We start from the raw sequence: 3,503 nt of genomic DNA, 5'->3' as shown, positions 1-3,503 counted from the left end.
TGGACTTCCAGCTTCATCCCCACCTTGAAGTCACTGGAGGAGGGACTCTGGACTGGAGAGAGACAGAAAACTCACTCGCAGAAGACACTGTACTGTCACTTAACTCATACTGTCTGAAGAAGCTAGGTGGAGCCGGGGTAGATGACACATACCTGTCTGAAGAAGCTAGGTGAGCCGGGGTAGATGGACACATACCTGTCTGAAGAAGCTAGAGTGGAGCCGGGTAGATGGACACATACCTGTCTGAAGAAGCTAGGTGGAGCCGGGGTAGATGGACACATACCTGTCTGAAGAAGCTAGGTGGAGCCGGGGTAGATGATGTTTCCTTCAGGTACTCCTCCCAACTGAACGACTCTGAGACAGAAACAAGAAAGGGTTCGTAGTCCCGACAGACCTACATGTATATATTGATGTAACAGGTGTAAAAAATAGACACTGAAAATTACATTTAATAATTCGAAGTTACTTTGCAGTTAGATCAAATGTTATCCTAGGAACAACACGTTCAAACTTTTAAAATAGTAAAAGCTAGGGGTCATCTCTCCTAGGAGTCTAAAGTTACCTTTAGCAGGGGTGGGACCTGGAGGAAGGAGACTTCCTGCTTTCTCCTTCTGATCTGAAAACACAAACACATCAACACTGACCACGCCCGTGTTCATAACTAGGTGGAAAGATGGTATTTACCACATATGACTTGGAAAATCGACTTGAACGGCCCTCCAAGTGGTAATTACTAGTGGGAAACTCGTCTACCATCCCTGAGCCACGACTTCTCCCACATGCTGACCTCCGCTTGCTTGCCATTAGCCAATCTGCGTTTCTCAACGAGTTTAATGCAAGTGAAGTCATCCACCTCGTAAAACTACTTTACAACTGGAAATGATCACCTTCCCACTTGGTTATGAACACAGCATTAGGCCATATGATGCAATCTTCAACCTAGCCTAGCTTTTAGCTATCTAGCTAACGTTAGCTGCTCTGTGTAACTTGCTAGCAAGTTAGAGAAACCCCAAAAAACTAAACATGTTTTATTATCACCTAAAACAATGTCACTCCTGTCTTGAATAAAAAGGTTATATTTTGCAATSTCCCAAAATAAATGTAGTCTGACGAAAGAAGGGTCTACTCCATCTTGCGTTATAAACACTACTCATGTCGGACCAGTAAGACTGCTGGAAAATGAGGTACACCAGAATTCCATCCATTTGTGTACCCGCCGATAGAATATTGAAATGAGAAATACAATGGCATACCAAATAAATAGGCTGCAGTGTACATGCTCATGTTTCCTTACCTCTGACTGAAGTCCTGCCCATGATGGCTCCTGGGTAATGTGGTTATTCTACAAGGCAATGGGAATGACAGGCAGGTGGTCCACCCAGTGTGCAACTATGGCCCTGTAGTACTGACCTGGAACAGAAAAGATTGATCGTATAAGGTAGAAGGCTATAAAATAACAAGGATGTATCCTCTGTAGCAGCAGGTATCCTCTGTAGCAGCAGGTATCCTCTGTAGCAGCAGGTATCCTCTGTAGCAGCAGGTATCCTCTGTAGCAGCAGGTATCCAATAAGGTAGAATTTGTCTGTAGCAGCAGATATCCTATAAGGTAGCAAGTAAGTGGTGGTGAGGGCCCTGGCAGAGTGTTGCCAGGAAAATAACCTCTCCCTCAACAAAACGAAAGAGCTGATTGTGGATTTCAGGAGACAGCCGAGGGAGCACACACCATCCATGGGACCACAGTGGAGAAGGTGAAAAGCTTCAAGTTCCTCATCGTACACAACCACACAGACAGTGTGGTGAAGGAAGCTGGAGAAATTCAGCATGGCCCCTAAGACCCTCATTAACTTTTACAGATGCACCATTGAGAGCATCCTGTCGGGCTGTATCACCACCTGGTACGGCATCTGCACCGCACTCAACCGCAGGGCTCTCTAGACGGTGGTGCGGGCTGCCCAACGCATCACTGGGGGCAAACTACTGCCTGCCCTCCAGTACACCTACAGCACCAATGTCACAGGAAGGCCATAAAGATCATCAAGGACAACAACCACCTGAGCCACGGCCTGTTCACCCCTCTATCATCCAGAAGGCGAGGTCAGTACAGGTGCATCAAAGCTGGGACCGAGAGACCGAAAAACAGCTTCTATCTCAAGGCCATCAGACTGTTAAATAGCAATCACTAGCCGGCCTCCACCCAGTACCCTGCCCTGAACTTAGTCACTGTCACTAGCCAGCTACCACCCAGTACCCTGCCCTGAACTTAGTCACTGTCACTAGCCGGCTACCACCCAGTTACTCAACCCTGCACCTTAGGCTGCTGCCCTATGTACATAGACATGGAATCACTACACATGCAATAAAGATGTTTACATACTGTTTTACAAATTTCATATGTATATACTGTATTATAGTCAATGCCACTGACATTGCTCATCCTGATATTTATATATTTCTTAATTATTTTACTTTGAGATGCATGTATTGTTGTGACTTTTTAGATACTACTGCACTGTTGGAGCTAGGAACACAAGCGTTTCGCTACACATGCAATAACATCTGCTAAATATGTTTATGTGACAAAATGTAAGGTAGCAGGTATCTTTTTAGTAGCAGGTATCCTATAAGGTCGCAAGTAGATCTTTAGTAGCATGTATTCTATAAGGTAGCAGTAATCCTACAAGGTAGCAGGTATCTCTGTAGTAGCAGGTATCCTAAAAGGTATCATGTATCCTAAAAGGTATCATGTATCCTAAAAGGTAGCATGTATCATACATTTAGTAGCAGGTATCGTATAAGATAGGAGGTATCTTTGAAGTAAAATGTATCCTATAAGGTAGGGCTGGGTGATATGACGATATATATCGTGTGACGATAGACGTTTTTCTATCGTTTCATATTATTCCCTATCATTTATTTAGTTGTGTCGCAAATCACACTCTTTACGGCAATATTGTGTGGAAGGAAATTTGCAACACAAACAAACATGGAGGAGAGTGAATGTGACACAGAGCAAGGAGACACGGAGCTCGTACCTAAAAGCGGGGCTACTTAGGTCGCATGGACGTGGTTTGGGTATGAAATGTCTGACACGGACCAGAAAAAAGTCCTCTGCAAAATAGGCACCAGGCCGGTCCCGGCAGCAGGCCGGTCCCGGCAGCAGGCCGGTCCCGGCAGCAGGCCGGTCCCGACAAGAGGCTCAAACACCACTAACCTCTTACCACAAGAATCATGTGAAACAGTACGGGGAGAGACTACGGATGGATCCCCAAAAAGTACAGTYGAGTGCTCAAAACAAACCCCCAACTCAGACGTTGCAAGAGGCTTTTGCTCGCGGCACACCATATGGCAAAGAATCACGAAGATGGAAGGAGATAACAGCTGCTGTTACAACTTACATCTGCAAAGACAGCATTGCCTTTAAATTGTTAACTTTGGTCAAACTTTTCAGGTAACCTTCCACAAGCTTCCCACAATAGGTTGGGTGAATTTTGGCCCATTCCTCC

At 45.3% G+C, this 3,503-nt stretch overlaps 1 non-coding gene across 2 annotated transcripts in view; it reads right to left on the bottom strand.

The window, feature by feature from the left end:
• The window catches only part of LOC112074625 (uncharacterized), an 8,134-nt gene continuing 4,631 nt past the window's right edge, over nucleotides 1-3,503 (bottom strand). The window contains exons 2-5 of one of the 2 annotated variants that reach the window (XR_011477049.1): nucleotides 1,295-1,410; nucleotides 563-616; nucleotides 284-354; nucleotides 1-52 (exon numbers count right to left, since the gene is read on the bottom strand). This is a non-coding gene — a transcript (uncharacterized protein). Of the gene's footprint in view, nucleotides 53-277; nucleotides 355-562; nucleotides 617-1,294; nucleotides 1,411-3,503 lie in introns of both variants that reach the window. The other variant, XR_011477048.1, reaches the window with a different exon arrangement.

This window comes from Salvelinus sp. IW2-2015, unplaced genomic scaffold (genome assembly GCF_002910315.2).
Source record: "Salvelinus sp. IW2-2015 unplaced genomic scaffold, ASM291031v2 Un_scaffold2723, whole genome shotgun sequence".
NCBI lineage: Eukaryota > Metazoa > Chordata > Actinopteri > Salmoniformes > Salmonidae > Salvelinus > Salvelinus sp. IW2-2015.
This window is presented reverse-complemented; position numbering and strand designations above follow the sequence as displayed.